General features: G+C 40.6%; 1 protein-coding gene across 1 annotated transcript in view; it reads right to left on the reverse strand.

Moving 5' to 3' along the window:
* IFI44L (interferon induced protein 44 like) overlaps nt 1–7049 on the reverse strand; it is a 23815-nt gene extending 16766 nt beyond the window's left edge. Inside the window, exons 1-2 of the mRNA XM_008690677.2 lie at nt 6760–7049; nt 1540–1646 (exon numbers count right to left, since the gene is read on the reverse strand). The gene's annotated coding sequence lies outside the window, so the exon portion shown is untranslated. The remainder of the gene's footprint in view (nt 1–1539; nt 1647–6759) is intronic.
* Nucleotides 7050–8001: the final 952 nt, after the last annotated feature.

Consider the following 8001-nt stretch of genomic DNA (forward strand, 5'->3'; position numbering starts at 1 on the left):
CCCCCCCCGCCCCAGCAGGGAGCCTGACGACTTGGGGGAGGTGGGAGGGCTCAATCCCAGGACTCCAGGATCACAAACTGAACTGAAGTCAGTCACTTAACTGACTGAGCCACCCAGGCGCCCCTGTGGGCAAGAATTCTGAAGAGCTACAGGGAAGAGGGAAGGATGGGCTGGAAATGGACGGACTTAACTGCATCTCCGAAGTAATTTCAGTCTATGATTGGGTTGCTATACATGAAGATTGCTTACGCCCCCAGCACCATGGCAGATGCAAAACAAATCTTGTCTAGGTGAAGAGAACATCTTTCTAGCTTCATTTTTTTTTTATATTCAGTGACTCACATTCATCATAAACACAAGAGAGGAACTGAAACAAAAGGACAGAAAACCAAGAGAAAAAGCAGAACACAGAAATAAACCCATACTGTTTATTCATTTGTTTTGTTTTTTAGAGTCCACAGGTAAGGGAAATCAGATGGCATTTTTCTTTCTGACTTATTTCACTTATCATAATCCCCTCTACATCCATCCATGTTGTCCCAAATGGCAAGATCTCCTCCTTTTTTATGGCTAATATTACTCTGTGTGTGTGTGTGTGTGTGTGTGTGTGTGTGTATCTCACTAATGGAAAAACTGTCTCTAATGGAAAAGCCGTCAGAGTATATGAAGAAGACATTCACAGATGAGGTAACTCAAATGAAGTATAAACATACAAAAAATGTTCAACCATTCTAGAAACAAAGAACTGGAAATAAAACAATAATGAGATATCATTTCACATCAAACAAAAGTCCAGCAATACCAAGTTGACTCGGATATGGAGATTCAATAATATCACCTTATCTGGAGAGACACACATCATTTTTGGGAGCAAGTACATTCATAGCAGCACTGCTTAGGATGACATTAGAAGACTGCATGTACAAATTTTGTCATATTCACACAATGAAATACTAAAGAGCATTGAAGTGACTGAACTAGACCTATTTGTATCAACATTGAGAAAGCTCAAAAAATTAATCTTGAGTGGAAAAAAGCAAGTTGAGAATGATACACTTAGTATGATATCATTGATATCATTTAAATAAGCTGTTAACACAAAGCAATAGTCAAGATCATGTTTAGACACTTACATATATATAGCAAAAGCATAAAAATCAGCAAAACAATAATTTATTCGAAAGTCTGGATAATATTTCCCTCAGGGAAGGAAGGGAAGAGAAAGGAATGCAGGAGAGATTCACAGATAACTTCAACATCATCTGTAACACTTTTATTTTCCAGGGGTAAAAAACTATTCTAATTAGATAAAGCAAGTCATTTTTTAAAATCTGACAGAACTGTGTCAGATTACACCAGAGTTCACTTACTCTCTGGAATTCCCTGTGTTTGAAATGTTCATTAAAAACAAAACAAATTCAAGAGGAAATTATGATCATTAGCAGCAATTTTCCTCTGAAATTCTTCCTCAAAGAAAGGCAAACAGGCAATTTTCTTTACACACAGCTAGGAAACATTGGGTGGCAAAAAGTCACTTACCTGTTTTTAAGAGCTGGATGGAGCTTACATGCAGTGTTAGCTGCCCTGTTTCACGTATCCAGCAGCCTGTTTGCAGACTGGAAGGTTCTGCTGAGACTTGTGACTTCCTGTTGGAGAGAAAGGAAAGTGAAACTCAAAGCAGCAATCAGCAGGCAGCATGGGGCCTGTCATTAAGTTTCTTTTTCCTTGCTAGAAACAAAGAGAAGGCAAAAACGAAAAGGACAAAAAAAGAGTTCTGCCAAACACAGGAGAAAGATCTTTGGTCCCCTCTGTAGCACACACGTAGACATGCAGGAAATGGCAATTAATAAAAAACTGCTGTAAAACCAATAGCTAACATTTCTATACACTTAACTACGGACTAGGCACTGTGCAACTGCATGCATTTTCCTCGTTTCTTCTGGAAACAATATGATACAGTGATCACTCTTAGTATCTTTATTTCTCAAAGTATGCAAACGAAACTTAGGACACTAGGGGACTTCACCCAAACTAAGCCCATGAGCAGAGCAGAGGGGTGACACCAGCTGGTATTTAAAACCAAGTCTTTCTGCACTCAAACAAGCAGATGAGGATTCGACTGTTCCTGAATTCATTTATAACGCAGTGTACAGCTTCTTTTCCCGTTTACACATTCAATCACTCAACACGGCCTTAGACCCTGGGGAAGGGTAATGCTGAGTAAGATAAAAACACTGACCTCAAATCACATGCTGTGCACTCAGGGAGGCGGTCAGGTACGCAGACAGTAGTTCCATGCTCTCTATGCTACAAAAGGGGTGAAAACCAGATCCCCTGGGGACCAGGATACAGTGAACTCACCCAGTCTCAGGGCACTAGTAAAAGCTAGCAGATCAAAGTTTAGACTGAGACATGAAATTGTAGGGCAGGAAGAAACTGCCTTCTTTCCTTCAAGGTTTTTCCAGCTGGTTTAGGAATTAAACTGACATGAGACCAATTAACAAAAGGAAAAAACAGTTTTAGGATATGTGCATGGCGGCCCAATAATAAAATTGAGACCCGAAGAAATGACAAAGGCAGGCAGTTTTTGTACAATTTAGACAAAGAGACAATAAATTTGTGAGAACTTGGCAGGATAAAGAAAAGAGATGTTTGGGAACTTTCATTAGTAAGGAACTCTTAAGTGGAATTGGGCTGACATAGCCATAGCTCTATAGATTGGTACACATACACACACACACACACACACACACACACAGTCATTTATTCCTACTGCTTTCTTGGCTTTAAAGTCCCTCTCTTTGGTGATAAGGATTTTTTTTACTTCTTAGTACAGGGAGGATATTTTTCATGTGAGAGATTTATTTCCTGCTTTCTAGGGGTCAGAGAAGGGTCTATGTGTCCTCGCACCAACGGTTTCCCAAGTAGCTTCAATTCAAAATAACCAATATGTCATTGTGGTACATCTGGGGGCGGCCCGCCCTGGGCCCCTACAAAGTATAAGGAAGAAGTGAAGCAAGAGAGAGCACGGTGTCATCAGGGACCTCTGAAGGTTTTAGCCTGCCTGGAATGGATTGCAGCATCAAACTGGCAAGAAATGAAACTAGGGAAGTGATAAGGATTTTAAAATTCTTTATTTAAGTTGGATTTTATCATGAAGACAATATGAAGATTCTAAAAGGAGAAAAATGGCATGATCAAAATTCAAAGTCTTAGGAAGAAGAGTTAGTTTTTTCTTGTTTCGTAACAAACATCGTAAACCTAGAGGCTTTAAAACAACTCACATTTATTACGGCACAGTTTCCATAGATCAAGAAACCCAGCATGGTTCAAATGAATTTTTTGCTCAGGGTGCCTCACTCAAGGCATTGGCCAACTGTGGTCCCATCTTTCTCTGGGAAAGAATCTGATATAAAGCTCACTTAGGTTACTGGCAGAATTTAGTTCTTCGCAAGTGTAAGACTGAGGTCCCCTTTTCTTTGCTGATTGCCAGACTGAGGCTACTCTCAGCTCCTAGAGGTTGCTCTCAGTTTCTTGACAACAGCCTTTGCACTCATTTAATACAAGATGGCAGCAACAGAATCCTCCAAGGTCAGCAGCGGAATCTTCCCTGTGTCAAATCTCCTTCATGCCTCGAGTCTCTGCTTTCAGAAAGAATCCCTTTCTTTTAAAGGCTCGCCCAATTTTTTCAAGGCCACTGAAGAGAATCTCTTTCTTGAAGACAATAAATGAATCGTGGAAGTGATAGCCCACCATTTTCACATCTCTGCCCCACTCCAGGGGAGGGAGTTGTACAAGGAGGTAGGCCACTGGGGGGCCATTGTAGATTTCTGACTATAACAAAGGACAAGACTAGAATCAAAGAGACTAGTTTTTAGCCTTCTGCATTTACTCATTCATTCATTGATCCATTCATCCATCCATCCATTCTTTCTTCTTTTAATAAAAAATATGTTGAGCACCAGTATAACACACTCTGTGTTAAACCCTGGGGACATAAACAGGCATAGATTCTACCCTCATAAAACCAACCCAGAACGAGATTAGGTGAGGCAATGCATGAACCTAAGAATAAGATTAGGTGCATTAAAGAACTGAAGGCAAATACATAATATTCCTCTGGTTCTATTTGAAATATTTTTAATTAGACCATGGGCAATAGAATATGAAAACGCTACCTGCACAGAAAAACCACAGGATGAATTCATGTCACCTTTGCTGGATTAGGAGGTAACACGACCATTTTTTTTGAGCTACTAGAGTACTTACAACATCTGCTGTGCATACCTTTCATCAGTTAAAAATATATTTTTAAAGGGGCGCCTGGGTGGCACAGCGGTTAAGCGTCTGCCTTCGGCTCAGGGCGTGATCCCAGCGTTCTGGGATCGAGCCCCGCATCAGGCTCCTCCACTGGGAGCCTGCTTCTTCCTCTCCCACTCCCCCTGCTTGTGTTCCCTCTCTTGCTGGCTGTCTCTATCTCTGTCAAATAAATAAATAAAATCTTTAAAATATATATATATATTGATATTTTCATAAAGTTCTGCGAATGCTATTTATTTATAAGGAAATAAATCTTAAAAAGTATATAGAGGCTGTTTAAAGAGCAGGAAATGGAAGATGGAGAAATATGAAGAGAGGATATTCCCATTCCCAAGTCCTAGGGTGGTGGTGATAATGAGTGGTTGAAATCATTCCTGGGCCTCCCTGGAGTAAAGCCCTAAATCCTATGCTCCAGGCCTCAAAGACTGAAATGGCCCAAGTTTTTTTTGTCCCCTGAGATACTCCTGGAGCTGGGTAAGGGAGCCGCCTCTCAAAGCAGTGAGCAGGTGTAGCCCGGGTCATGTGGCCGGTCAGGAAGACCAGGGAGCCAGAGTTACCTCAGCTGCGGGATGTCCAAGTGTGACTCCGCTTTCCCTCGCCTTCTTCACCCTCCCTGTTCATCTTCCACAGCCTCTTCCTGGTACAAACTTGGGGCCATTTATTTCCCAGTACTGTCTTGTCTCGAAGGTTTCATTTTCCTTCCATCCACTTGGCTTCCCACCTCATAGCTCCTTCTTATTCTATTTCTGCCCTCTCAGCCTTTTCCTTCCTTGGCCTTCTCCTTCCTCCGCGGTAGTTTCCCCTGCCTCTGCCTGCCATGCCCTCGCTGCTTGCTATACATTAGAAACTAATTAAATGAAATAGATGAGTGACAGCTTAGAAGCCCCAAAGATGAAAGAAGAGCCTGGGAATAGTCACTTTGACACAATCTACTTTTCTAAAGGGAGGTAGAGCATATCTAAAGAAAAGTGTCTCTTGGAGAAAATAAAAATAATAAAAATGAATGTTTTCTTTATGATTAAATCATTCCCTTTCCTTATGATTAAACATTTACTTTATCATTTATTAAAATCATATTCTTCTGTATTAGAGATGAAAAGCGACCTGATTCAAACTCACACTTAGTCTCAGGAAGAACAACCGACAACAATGACAGGTTCACTGCTGTAATACAGGGTGTTTTTATATTGCAAAAGTAATGTAATTTGGCATATTAATAAAAAAGATAAAAAATAATATGATAATATCAATTCAAGAGTAAAACACTTAAACTCTGACACCCACTCATTATTAAAAAAAAAAAATACCTAAGGGGCACCCAGGTGGCTCAGTTGGTTGAGCATCTGACTCTTGATTTCGTCTTGGGTCATGATCTCAGGGTCCTGAGATTGAGCCCCTCCTCCCCCCGCCAGGCAGGCTCTGCACCAGAGCGTGGAACCTGCTTCAGATTCTCTCTCTCCCTCTACTTCTGCCCCACCACTCTCTCTCCCTCTCTAAAAATACAAAAAAAAATTTTTTTATTTTTTAAAAACCTTAACTTGGAATACAATGAACTTTCTTAAATCCAATTGAGCGGCTGGTAATAAGCAAATCCAGCATGCATATTTTATGGTGTAATACTGAAACAATTTTCCAAAACCAAGACTATCTGTTATTACCAGTTCTAGTCAATTTTGTACTGAAGGTCTCAAATCTAGACATGCAGTAAGTGAAGATATAGGAATAAAAAGTATACGGAAAGGATTAGAAAGGAAAAAATAAATCCAGTTATTTACTTACATAAGCATGATTGTATATGTGAAAAATAAGGAAAAATATACAGACACACTATCAGCATTCATATGTAAATTTAGCAAGCTCAGTGGATAAAAGTTAAATTGCCAGAAATCTACTAGATTCCTATATAAGAACAACAGCAAGATCAATAATAAAATACAAAAGATACAGGGCACTTGGGTGGCTCAGTCATTAAGCATCTGCCTTCTGCTCAGGTCATGATCCCAGCGTCCTGGGATTGAGCCCGCACCCGGCTCCCTGCTCAGCAGGAAGCCTGCTTCCTCCTCTCCCACTCCCCCTGCTGTGTTCCCTCTCTTGCTGGCTGTCTCTCTGTCAAATAAATAAGTAAAATCTTAAAATAATAATAATAATAATAAAATACAAAAGATAGATGAAAAATTTAGGAATAAATGTATCATACAATTTACAAGAATAGAACTAACTAAACAGAAAAACATAGCATGTTCACATGTTGGAAGACATTATTATGAAGATGTTATATCAGCCTGGATACCATCAGGAGAAAGAAACCACACAGTAAGATCTGGGAAAGTTTAACTTAAAGAACCATTTATAGTAACAGCGTATGGTAGTGACGAGGGATTAGCTAGAAGTAAAAAACTAAAAACTATAGTAGAGAGCAGATGTCAGGAATACTCTTACCCTTAGGGTGAAATAGGACACACAGGAAGATGCCCCAGCAGGTGTACGGGCAAGCCCTGGCTATGGCCTTGGCTCACTAAATGGCAAAGAAGTGCCTGCGGTGCAGCAGTGAAAATGGCTGGAAATTCACCCCCTCCGATGCTAGGGATAGCTGCTCAGAGAGGTGTCTCGCTGGAGTCACAGGGCCGCAAAACCGCTCGAGGGGGACTCCCCGGCAACGCGGCGGGCTGCAGGGTGCTGCACGCACCAGAGGGGCCTGGCGCTGAGATGGCTGTGCGTGCAGCAGGAGCTGCGCCCGGAAGAAGCCCCACGTTTCAGAACTTGCAGAACCAGGAAGCAGAACCCATCTCTCGCAATGTCTCTCCAGTGCCCTCTACAGACAAAACTGAACTTTGAGCCAGCAGGCAAGGAAAAAACATTTAAAGGGACCGTTTCCATTTCAGAGACTCCACAACAAAGGATAAATTTGGAACTAGGAGGCAATAAACTGATAACCGGAACAGAAGAAGAACAACAAAACTTGGGGACTCACTATTACAAAACTATTGTAAAACCATCATAAACATGACAATGGGTTATTGATGAAAGAGAGACAAACTGACCAACTGAACGGAACAGAGTCCAGAGACAGACTCGCATACAGTCACCTGATGAGTGACAGACACTGCAGTACAGATAAGAAATGGTGGTTTATTCAATAAATGGTTCTGAGTTAACCAGATAGCCTTACAAAAAAGAAATTAATTTGGATCCGTACCCAAAAATTTCCAGATGGACTGCAAATCTTTGTGTGAAAGGTAAAACAATCATACTTTTAGAAGAAAACTATATGAGAACAATTCCAGACTTCAGAGTAGACGAAACATTCTTAAATAAGATGCAAAAAGTGGTAACCATAAAATCTGATAAAGTGAAAAATATTAAAGTCCAGGGTTTCTTATCATATGACACATCACTGGGAATGAAAATACATCCCACAGACTTGGAGAGGAGGTTTTCAATTCTTATATTCAACAGAGAACTCATCTCCAGAATATTTCAACACCCACAAATCATACACAGTGATTTTCTATTGAGAAATGAGCACTTCCTGAATGGCCGGTAGGCATATGCAAAGATACTCTACTTCCATCAGTCATCAAGAAAATGAAAAAGTAAAACCACATTGAGATACCACTATTCACCTAAAATGAAAAAGACCAATCACATGTTAGCCAGAACGTGGTTACAATGGCAATTCTG

Source organism: Ursus maritimus, unplaced genomic scaffold, assembly GCF_017311325.1.
Source record: "Ursus maritimus isolate PB19 unplaced genomic scaffold, ASM1731132v1 scaffold_12, whole genome shotgun sequence".
Lineage (NCBI taxonomy): Eukaryota > Metazoa > Chordata > Mammalia > Carnivora > Ursidae > Ursus > Ursus maritimus.